Below are 12806 nucleotides of genomic sequence, written 5' to 3'. Positions count from 1 at the left end.
ATTCTACAATTATATTATGGAAATATAACTTTCGCTCAAAGTGGATTACGTGATTGAGAGTCTGTTCACATCCGCTACTTCGTTCGCGAAATTTCGCGCGCTACTAAATGCGCACGTTAATTAAATAATCCGGTTATCCGTACTGAGCATTCTGTACATTGTTGCAACAGATTTTCCGCGTTGAATGAATCGTAAAACTCTCAGCATCAGCAGCATCGGTACGGATATCACGAAATTCCAGAAACGTGTCAATCATCTCCGAAATTGCGGCGTCGAAAAGGAGGAACCGCGTGAATGAGCCGAAGAACAACGAAATTTGGTGAATTTATAGGCACCAGCCGCTCCATTTCGCTCGCCAAGCGCTTCCTAAACTCGTATCAATCTCCATTATTATACATAACTCGGCACAGTTGGGCTGCTGAGATGCGAGTTACTTTCCACTTCAGACGCGCGTTTTAGGTTTTGTGAACAATGCAGCCGCTATCCTTGAGGAGCGTTTGCGCATCATTTGCGATGCAAGCGTTCTGAATCTTTCAAATTTTTCCCTAGCCAGAATACAATAATCCCAAATTTTTAAGTATATACCACAGCCTAAGAATTTTCAAGTAAGAGGAGAGTTAAATTGAAGAGCTTGACATTTCATTTCTGGATAATAAAACTATGACATACTATAAACTAACATAAACAAAAAATCAATTATATGTAATTTATTGAATAATATGATGTATGTTTTATCGCTTTTATCCTGATTCTTTTTCCTTTAAACAATGCTTCTTTTTTTGGCGTTTAAAATGTACGATCATAATTTAGAAAGAGAAAAAAGAAAAGAAAGGCAAACAGAAAAATAAATAAAACGAGAATATTAATCGGCCTGACTGGCAAACAGAAAAATAAATAGACAAATTGTAAATCGAAAAACAGGCAATGATAATAAGAATCACAATGTTAATTACAATACTTAATAGCTGGAATTATTTTGTAGTATCTGACAATAATTACGAATTCCTCCCTTATCAGAGATAAACTAAATGATGATGATGAATCGATGAAGATTTAACGAGACTGTGTAATTAGTATGTGCATACATACATATATATAAGTAATGCAAGTAAATGCAAAGTGATATCAGTTATTTGAAAAAGTAAATAAAGTCTGATACGTATCTGTAGACACTTATATTTGCTCATGTCATTCATATATATGTACAAAAGGTAAGTGATTGCGTACTCTTTATTCGTTCAATCTTTATTAATTTATCATGTTTTTGCCGCCTCTTTCTACCACTGATAACATATTACCACTGATAAAATCTAGAATCACGTGCTACAATTTGCTCAAATGCACAAATTATTTGCACAAATTAACGCGATCTTTTTGCCGTTCGTTTGCATGACTATGTCAACGTTATTAATTGAAGACTGTACGATGATAGTCTTTCTTGTAAAATTCCATTCGTGATCAGTTATGTGAGTTTATCTTTTCAAATATATCAGCTAAATAATTTTTCTAAAAAAGAAATCAAATCTCTCTTAGGGAGGTATAGCTAATTTAATATTATTTTAAGTTTAGAGGTATCAAAAATAAATAAAGTAAAATAAATACATATAAATGTGATTCATTCTTCTCTCTTTCTTTCTGTCTCTCAATATTAAAAGCTTGTAATAAAATTGATTGGAATAAAAAATTATTTAAATAATTTTCAAATAATTTTTAATAAAAATAAATAACTGTTGTTAAAATTTATATTAAAAATAGAACCGGATGCTGAAGAAAAATTGGCTAAAGGCAATCTTAAAACTGGCCCTGAATAGAATACCTATATGAATGTGCAGTCTACTTGAAGATGCGTTGGCCGATTTATATAGCAGTGCGAGAAATAAAGTTCCGCGATTCACTTCAACGAGCTCGTACAATGAAACAAAAAGAAACTGATATAAGCAGTCACGTAGCTGTGAGAATTCACTATTGACAATCAGAACTAACTATTTTAATTCCACAATGTATTTATAGATTTTTTTTATTCTGTTCCCGCACGGATGAATATAATCCGCCGAAGGAAAATTGTTCCCCGAACAATTTCTAACAATTGTTGCTATTCGATCAACCGTAAGAATAAAACTCTTTTCGAGATATAGATTGATCATGCGCGCGTATCATTGCTTTCAAATTGTCTCGTTATATTCGTATGACGAATAAAGTCAGCAATTAATTAAACCAATAACAACATCAACAATTAAAGTTTCATAAATTAAAATATGTATGTATATAAATGTACCATAAATTGTCATAATTATAATAATATAGTAGAAAAGTGATTTTGTTATTACATTTTGATGAAAATAGACCATAAATTGTCATCAAACTCGCGAAAACTGCATGGAAAAAAAAAGATTAGCTACTATATAGCTAATATAGTCATAATATATGGATGACTAATTTTTTTGCAACAAGAGCTATAATTTAGCAATAGTAGCAAAACCTTTTGTTCTCGCTGCAAAAAATGTAACTTTTAAAAAATATAAAATTTAGCTAAATCTTTTTCCGTGTGAGTCATTCCAGATATGTGGCCTATAAAAATAGCAACACATGACTGATAAGTATTTACTGACGTAATACAGTTTCTGAAAAATAAAATTATCTGTCATATATCATATATGTATACAAATGACATATATGTATATGTATTATATATACAATTTAACATTCGATATTGTTAATCTATCAATCAGTCGTTCTGCATCCGACGTCATCAATGGACGCGCGCTAGCCAGCTACTGATACTTTTTAAATGTAGCAGCCGTACTGTGTGGACTTCCCAGTATTACGTCGGCGGCTGACCACGTCGCATGGACTGCGAATTCGCTTCGGAATCGAATTCAGCTGATCTGCGAAACGAAACGTATAGAGCGTCGAGTGCTGTGAATGAACTTGTGAACGTCGTATGATGATTGAATGACGACCAGTCAGTTTAGATTTTCCACGACGTCTTATCCTTCATCTCGATCGGAAATCTGATCGAATTCACTTGGCCGTAATTTTACGTCGACAGACAGTCAATCGCGAAGCCGACATCTGCGTGTCCATAAGTGTTGCTCAATCACCCAAAATTTATCACCGCCGTGACAAAATAATGTAATGCTGTTTACGAAATAATGCTTACGTAATATTAGTATTATCAGACCAAGTGAAAGAAACGCGTATCGACCTTGGCAAACAACACACAATATCCAGAATATGTGGATAACGCAGATATTCCATCCGACATCACCAAATATGTGATATTACAGGTAATGCAAATTTTTTATCAACAAAAAACAAGTTCCATACATTTAACATTATATACATTAATGAAAATTTTATAACGCGCCGATCTTATCTCCTAAGGATTTTAAGAAATCCAATATCGTGTTAAAGCACAATTTAACAGCTTAATCCAAATGAATAATAACTTGCAAAATTGCATCTAAGTTTAAAAACTTTTCGACAGCAAGTTTCCGCGTAAAAGGCAAAAGATAAAACTTGTAATTTTGCACTTGTAGAAAAACTTTCCATTATAATATTAGGCGAGCGTTCCACGCTAGAATGTAAACGTTAGATATAACAGCAGAAATAACGGAAATTGAACTTATTCCTTTTTCGAACCATCCGGACTATCTTTTTCAAGTTGGTCCATTGAACAAGTCTTGCAATAGGATTCTTAATAATGATATTCAGCAATGTAATGACTTTTACAGTATATTATTAATTTTACTACGATTTACACCCTTTTTGTGAATCGTGATAAAAGAAGGGCGGGAAGGGTACTCGTTTGCTCCTTCTAGTAAATAAGTAAAAGTTCCGTTGACAATTCACCTCCCGTTGATAAAATCTAAATATCAAATTTACGAACTGTTGTGAGGTAAATCCCTGAAAATTTAAACTTTATATTTTTATTCGTTATACAATTACAATACATACTAATGGGCCTATTCAGTAATTCTTAATGACAGTTTCGTTAGCGTTATATATTCCGTTGCGCAGATATTATATATAGTAAAAAAGCTGCGCAACGACAGTATAACGATAACGACACTGTCGTTAAGAATTACAGAATACGCTTATAAGAAAACTCATATGAGATATATGTATTAGTTTCTGCCTAGTAACGTTACCAGATTAGCAATAGTTAGCAGTTAATAGTTAACAGTTCCTTACGCAACTGTTTGCCGCTATGAACAATACGTAATATAGCGCTATTATTTTTCAACACTTTTTATGCAAACTCAAGATCGTCTTAATTGTCTGTAAAAGCACTGATATCATGTTGCTTCAAAATTCATAATTGACAATTTCACAATATACACAACTTTATCTGTCTGATAATTTCAATATTAGAATAAAATATAGTTTCAAAGAAAGATAATTTTTAAGCAATTTTTTTTAGTATTATGGCAACAGATAAGCGGACAAAATCTCTGCGTTCAACCCAGATGTTTCATATATGTATACATAAGATCTCACATTTAAAAAATGTAAAGATAACCCGTGCTATATATCTATTACTTTTTTCATTAAATATATATACACAAGTATGGCATTGTAATTATATATTTGTACTATTATATCGGTGCTATTATGTTTTACGTTGTATGTAATTCACTGGCTGAAGACCGAAATGTATGAGTTTCATTATAATTGCAAATCTGTTCGATCGCTGGATATGAATTCATTCAAGGAAACGCTCGGATATTACCCATTTAGCATCAGAAACGCGATCGGACTACGGCTGTATTTGAAAACGCTGTGATTATTCGTATCACGATCATGCATTTTTATCGACGATACCCGAGCAGCATCAAGAGAGTTCGAGCGAGGTGTCCATTGATCTAACTGTTCGACATTAATAAGAAAAACTTACATAACTCTTTATGAAACAAATATGAAAACATCAAAGGCGGAGAGAAAAATATTTGTCATAAAGCTATTTTCACAAATGAGTGCACACTTGCATAGCTTTGATATATTTTGCATCCATATATATGTATATATACACCCACATCACACACAGACAATATCATATACATTCTATGGTCAAACAAACTTAAAAGGTACTAATTAAATAAAGTTATTCATAGACGGAATGGGTTCTTGCTGGTATAAATTCTATGATACAAGCTATAAATACCCATACAATAATTGTTAGGTGAATAGGTAAAAACACGCAAAGATCTCTTAAGAGTCGTGCGATTGTGCAACACACGGAACAAAAGTCGACCTTTGATAAATGTATCGACCTTGCTTCTAAGTACGGTGATTCAATCATGTTTCATGTCGCTTAAGATAGATATGTTACTTGTTCTCGCGTTGCAAAATTGTTTTGCCAGACGATAAAAATAGTCCTTACCGCCAGCGAGGTCCACGTTCGAATGAAGACTTAAGCGTGCTCACACGTAGAAGTAAACTGTCTTTTAATACCCGGATTCATCTAGCTCCGTTTTTTCCCGAACGCAGCTGCACGTCAGACTATAGGGATACGTGGAAGGAGAAGGGGGAAGGAAAGAAGAAAGACTAGCCGAAGGGGTATCTTCTCGCAAAACTTTCTGCAATAATCCGGCGCAAAAAACGCAGCATCTGACGCTGTCAAAAAGTCCCTAATGCGAATTGGGGGGACCATGTAATACGGCAGGACGCGACCCGTGCCGCCATGCTCGGGTTTTTTGCTGTAGCAACGGAGAACGCTTTCCTTTACCGTCATCAGCAACTACCGCCACGAGCGACACGGAGAACAGTTCGGGTCATGGCAGCTGGATTTGCATTGTAAAGTTTCCCGTCTCTCGCGTCCTACGTGCGCAATTTCGCTCAATTGCGCCGTCGCTGCTGCTAGCTCTTCGAAGCTACCGGGTAAAGCTAGTTACAAAAGCTCTTTCGCTTCTTCCCACCCTCGTCTTCCATCGTCTTCCACGATCTGATAAAGGTTCATGCATTCCACTCCCAGAGGGCCCTCGTCCCGATTCAGTAAAATGCGCGCAAGAGTTTTGGTAGCGTTACAACGGAAAACCATAACGTTAATGTCAATTACTATCTTTAACGTCAATCATTCTTCCAATTAAGTCCCAATTATGCTCTAGATTAAAATTTTCTTAAAATAAGATTCATATAAAGTCAAGATAAAAAACATAAAATAATTTTCAAGAAAAACGTCGACTGTGAATTGGTAATAAAATTCGTAGCTGAAGCAAGCTGTAAATAATTTTAGAATGCATGTAGTAGTCACGCGCGATCAATCACGATAAATTCCAGTTGAATTAGAATGCAAAGTATCAAAGAAACTCAGGTGACAAGATTTAATCTTGTACAACTTCACATGTTAATTGGATGTCTTCATTTAAGTAACTGATCGATATCACGTAAAATTAACGTTGATTTAACGTCGATTCTCGATGTCATACAGAAGATAAACAGTACAAATAGGAAAGTTTTTTTACTAGATAAGAAAACTGAATATGTTTCATGATACATTGTATCATGAAAACATCGACGATGTTGATTTAATACATGCATATATGTATATAAAGACATATAGCTACATATAGTGTTATAATATTAATTTTTAATTCAAGTATATATATCTGGTAATTTCTCAAAGAGTCGTTTTGGTTTAATAAATGCAATAAAATAAAATAGTATATAAACTCGACTGTTCATTTTTCTTAAATTATATCAATTAAAGAGCGAAAAATGAGCTCAGTTTTTTATGCTCAATTTTCAAATAATTGTCCATTGCTTTTGTAATAATGCGATATATAAAATCAAGAGACACGGCAATGTCTCGCGCCAAGTATACGCGAAGCGAGACCGCACCGTGACTCTTTTACGCGACGCGACGAGTTGCGAGTACTCGAAATTTTGAGATCTCGTATGCTTTTACGTAATACTATATAATTAAAGATTTTATAAATTTCTAAATATTTTTATATATAGATAAGTAATTATTAGTATTATTATCGTACACTTAATATCAAAGGTATGATTGAACTGATTTTTACTCTTTTTTACATAATAAATTTAAAATGTCTTTATTTTAACTAATAAAATTGATAATATCACTCCGTTATGTTTAATTAACTATGAGAAGAGATTATATCATATTATTCGAGAAAAAATTAATAAATGTGGAAACGGTACAAGCGTTCATTAATTATCTACTGATTGTTTAATAAATAATTATCTACTATAATATACAAGACTGACATGCGGTAACGAAATGTATGGGTCAATTGATGATAAACTTCACGTGGTAAACAATTTTATCTTATTATGCATGATCATCCATTTTTCACGGAATTGTCGACGGATATATAGACAGGAAGAACCACAGCGATTAGATCAATTATATCATGCTTGACGAAACATACATCGGGCAACGCGACACAATGTAATAGACTAAATATGCACAAACACACGCGCGTATTTATGGGTAATTTGTGCAAATTGGTAATTAAAGGAAATTGTATTTATGTCGAACACAGGAATCGCAATTACATTTAAATTGTAGAATCCATAGTACTATGCAGTGCTACATTGCACCATTGTATTTCCAGAATTTTTTGTTATTAAAACATTTTTGTTTTATAACGTTTGCTCTTCTCTTGAATTTTGTAGTTTGAAACTTTTGCAATTTAATCTTGAATTATATTAAAAATGATGTCCTCTCTCTCTTTCTCTCTCATTCGAGATATCACCAAAAATTTATAAATTTAAAGCAAACTTATTTTTTTTCTTAAACAAAGACACAACACTGTCATCTTATCCCTCGCGTAGATCGCAAAAAGCAAAACTTCTTTGTACGGGCTAAAAGCAGGAGAGGGTGGAGTTTTTCAACGTGCTGGTTCGCGAGCTAGTTCGTTGATCGAAACAGTAGTGTTCGAAACTTTGTTAATTCCAAAACTTTGTAATTAATCCACTGACAGGCTATCCTTAAGCTATATTAGTGTGAAAAATATGCTAAAACACGGTGGATATCTTGATGATATGAATTGACAATCAAGATAAGCAGGTAATAAATTTGCAAAACGGGCAAAACAATAAATTTTTGAGGTAATTATGCAGAAGCCAGCGACGAGCAACATACGCTTATACTTGGTAGCAAATATGTCGCAATTATTTGACAAATCTTATATAGTATAGTATATGACCATGACAAATGCCACGTTAATATACATTGTCTCATTCGCACACGGTCAGATATTTGTACGCTCGACAAGTATCTGTCGAGTAAATACATTATTTGGAACTGTTGTAATGGTTAGGTAACATGAACTCGGTATGGAGTCAAGTGGACAAATTACTTGCTACAAGCTACCTGTCGCGTGCAAAACATCTGCCTACCTAAAATTAACGACGGCTACGCACAAGTAGGGTTGCGAGCCAAACAAAATTGATAGGTCTTTCTTTATTTGCGCGATAAATAGAAAGGTCTTCTATTTTCAAACACATATTTTCAAACACATATGAATTCTTCTACTATGCTATATCTCAAATGTCAATACAATTCCAGTCTGCTTTTGTAAATTCCTATCTTTCTTCATAAAAAATGAAAGATATTACTTTGCCGCTTTCGTACTAGGAGCACAGGTCAAAATAAATTACAGCAATCGAGAATAAGCGAAATTAAATTTAAGATGTTTAATATATAAGATACTTTTTTAGAAATTACCGTGTTATTTTTGTAAGCAATATTCTTTTTAACGTTAGGAAAAGATTTCTCTATAAGTTTTGAGTGCTCTAATTTCGAAACACAGAATAACACAATATATAAATCTACGAGAATTTGTAAAAGATACCGCTACGAAGGATATATATAAGGATATAAACATCCTTATTCCATTGTGGATTCCGAAACGTCGCAGTAACTATAAGGTATATACGCTATAGGAAGTCATGCAGTTTATGTGATATTTCAAACAACACGGCCGCGCGCAAAATTCACCAACGAATTTGAACATTTTGTAACAGCTAGCTTTTTTGTCATGAAATCAATCTGCAGTGTGCAGACCGATGGAGCGTGTACGTCAGCGAACCGAAACGGCGATCGATTCTCCGTTCGGACGAAATGTAAATCGTCAGGCAGTCCTGCCGAATATATATATAGAGGACACTTCGTGTTGGCTGAAAGTCTGGCACAATACTTCTCATGTTCCGTTATTCAACGATATACAATATGTTCGCCGTACGGTACTGATACTATGCGACCGATTGACTTTCATGAACACGTCAATCACGGCGTGTGACTCATGTAACATCGTCGCGCGGGAACTTGCGCGAGATGCGACGGTAATAAAAATAACCGCAGAAAATTGTGGTTATCGCACTTAATTGTGCACCGTTCTGAGAAACTTACGGCGCCAATCACGTTAATCAATAGGCCGAGATATATTACCGGCGATGAACAAGGAAATATTTACATAACGCAGGCTACAAACACTTTGTGACAATTTATTCGCTTATCCTCGAACGATCTCTGCAAAGACGTAATTTGGAAAAACCAACGTTCGATGCTTCGCGGAAATGCATGTATATGTAAAATACATGTATATATAAAGCGTTGTAAAAACATCCGGTTCTATTATTTTAATTATTATATTCCTGCAACAAAAGCTAAATTCCCCTACTAATAAATGTGTTTTGCTAATTAGTTACGTATTGTTGGACTTATTTTCTGCAAAATAAAAAATAACGAATAATTATGTAAAATCACATATATCAAATAAAAAATAACAAATGATTACGTAAAATCATATATTAGTATAATAAATATATGATTATTGCAACGAAATATTTTCCTAAATGCCTTTCATTTTATCCATACTCGACATATATTTATTATACCTAACATTCGAGTAGAGTTAGTTCGAATAATGGTGTTGAAACTACGATATCCAACATAATTTATCAGTTTAAAATTAATATCGAATTAATTAGAAATGATCTAATAACCATAATATATCACATAATGCAAACATATTATATATTAATTTATCATTATAATTATTTAATGCAAATAAATGTAACGTAATACGATAAACTTGTTCAATATAACTTCTTTAATTCTACTCATTCGATTTCTATTTTTATTTCAATTCTACACTCACTAAATATCATTTCAAATATTTACAAAACTTTTCATAGGATAACTTGGCAGAACAACGGCGATCAATAATCACTTCGTGAGTAACGCAAATTGTCATTTAGATGCTTTGTAGATTAAATCGGGTACTCTGAACTTACGTGTTCCGCCAGAAACTTGCTAATTTATGTTGTAACGTCACACGTGACGAGCATCCAAAGCTACTAACTTTAATAATTGTGATTTAATAATTGCTTTAACAGGAATATGCACAAAATATATTCAACATTAAAATCTTAAATTTTTATTTCTTTTTATTAAGTCTACATTTTATCTTCTATTCACAATTCTGAAGGATTATTTAACGTAAAAAAAAGATAATTTTAGAAAATTTAAATTTTGCCTCAATAAACTCCGAATTAGAGAGAGCATTAATCTCAAATCGCATGAGAAAAGTCATAAATGGGCTATCTAGATTTTGTAATGTGTTTTCTCTACTATATTAGAAGATAAATTGTATACCAATTAAGGAAAAGAAAGCGAAGTTTTCAAGAGAAAGAAGTTATTAGGATCACATTGCGACTGTTGAAATTCCAATACGAACCGTAACAAAATAAGATGATAAATACTATAAATAGCATCACGGATCTGTCTTCTTATATCGACGTAATCATTGTTACTGGCAGAAACATATCACACTCACAATTTCATTCTACTTCCTTTATACGCGCCCTGTACATTCCCTTTTACATTCGCAAAGATAGCGCGCGAGGAGAGAGAGCAGCCATTACATACGCTCCATTTTTATCAATCCAAACGATTTACCACTGAAAGAACTGTAATGCGGAAAAATGCCTCGAGCGAAATTCTCAACGATTTCAACCGGGCGAACCATACTGAAATGCAACGATTGAGAACGATCGTCCTTTTCTCTTGTTTTTTCTTTTTGGTAAGATTAAAGGACTGACTGGTTTTTCGCCACGGGCAAGATCTGAATCAGAATTGCAACAACAATCGATTTAACACCAATATCTACATCGTGTCGATGATTTGATCGCGGATTACCAAGTTTGGCGGTAGTCTAATATAGTCAACTCTCTCTAGTCAAGTTAAGTTTATATTCCATGAAGTGCAGAGAAACTTGGTTTGCAAACCGGTTACTAATGCTAAATTTACTTCGCCAACTGTGCAAACTCGTTACTGAAACATCGGCACAGTCCACCAATCCCATTTATTTAGATATTAGAGCATTCGTAATTAAGCTAATATATATATATATATACATATATATATATATATATATATATATATATATATATATATATAATCAAACGCTTTAATAACAAATGCAATTCAGTTTTTTTTTTTCAGTAAGATTATACCTATTGTATGTCCATATCACATGCACAATAGTATAAAGAAATACAAATGTTAAAAAATAACTAGTGCTCTTTGCATGAGTAATAAATCGGAAAAAAGATGTGATTAACGTCACGCTATCAATTAAGAAAAAAAGGATTAACATCTATCGTAAATTAGAAACAAGTATAACGAGGTGTAGAAACACAAGTAATATGATATAACACAGTAATATGATAAATAAAAACACTCCGTGATATTATTTGTTAATATAGATATCGTCTTATCAGTTTTGTTTGGTCTTTCACTTCTTAAATGATAGCGTTTTCCTGTTTAGCCATTACAAACATGCTAGTTTATTAATTCAAATATTACGAGCATTATTCGTTGACAGGCATCTTCACAATTTAAGTCATTTAATTGCACGCTAATTCCATGGATAAATTAATCAAATATTCTTGATTATTATCTGATACAAACCATCAAATACTATATACATGCTTTATGTCGAGTTCTAGGAAAGTTTTCACCTGACTCTAGAAACGTAATTTTCCACTAACAATTTCTACATATCTAATGGAATGTAGCAATAAATTTAATATTTATAAATATAATAAATATCAATTTATAATAAAACTGTTTATCAATTTAATTTTTATTAAAAGTTGTGCATTAATATCGATAAAATAATCTTTAAAATATCAAATGGAAAAACAGCGATATTTTATACAGCAAATTATATACACATTTTTCGCTGAATATATTAAGTTTTTAAATATTGCGACTAGCATTGAAAGCAAAAATTACGTCACGATAATTTATGATATGCAGCTTTGCAAATATGCGGTAACTCATGAAAATGTAGCACATGAAAAATTGCTTAGATAGTCAAGAATGACATTTATCCAACGCCTTATCCTACAATGACTCGTACTATAATAACCGCGAGTATGATTAACGGAATGCAACCATATTTGTAGTGCCTTGAGGTAACGATATCGACTAATGATATATCAATAATGTGAACGCGATATGACATGCATAAAAGAATATTTAGAAGCGCAGCGCTGGGCAGTGGCCAGCTTTCTCACAGTACGGCTGACAGGCTGATATCCGCGCACTTGAAATCCGCGATCGTTCACGAGGTAAAAGTGCCAATGCATCGAGTTTGGAAAATTGCGTCATTTCGATACCTATTATTACGCCATATAGGCGCCATTCGCGATTAGTGAAGCACACGTGACGAAGCGTTCGTTGTTTGCAGTCGAATTCGAGAAACAAGAATGAGCAGGATAGTGCATCGTTCATTTTCAAACCAGTTTAACTTAACGGTAATTTACTT

The 12806-nt window shown here is 33.2% G+C and overlaps 1 protein-coding gene across 4 annotated transcripts in view; it reads left to right on the top strand.

The window, feature by feature from the left end:
• The first annotated feature begins 2801 nt into the window (after positions 1-2801).
• The window catches only part of LOC112460270 (sodium-coupled monocarboxylate transporter 1), a 28630-nt gene continuing 18625 nt past the window's right edge, over positions 2802-12806 (top strand). For 2 of the 4 annotated variants that reach the window (XM_025024879.1, XM_025024881.1), the window contains exon 1: positions 2802-3287. The gene's annotated coding sequence lies outside the window, so the exon portion shown is untranslated. Of the gene's footprint in view, positions 3288-12541; positions 12610-12806 lie in introns of those variants that run through there. The other 2 variants (XM_025024884.1, XM_025024878.1) reach the window with 2 other exon arrangements.

This window comes from Temnothorax curvispinosus, unplaced genomic scaffold (genome assembly GCF_003070985.1).
Source record: "Temnothorax curvispinosus isolate PA1 unplaced genomic scaffold, ASM307098v1 QBEX01010444.1, whole genome shotgun sequence".
Lineage (NCBI taxonomy): Eukaryota > Metazoa > Arthropoda > Insecta > Hymenoptera > Formicidae > Temnothorax > Temnothorax curvispinosus.
The sequence above is the reverse complement of the archived record's forward strand: the minus strand, read 5'-3'. Positions and strand labels throughout refer to the sequence as shown.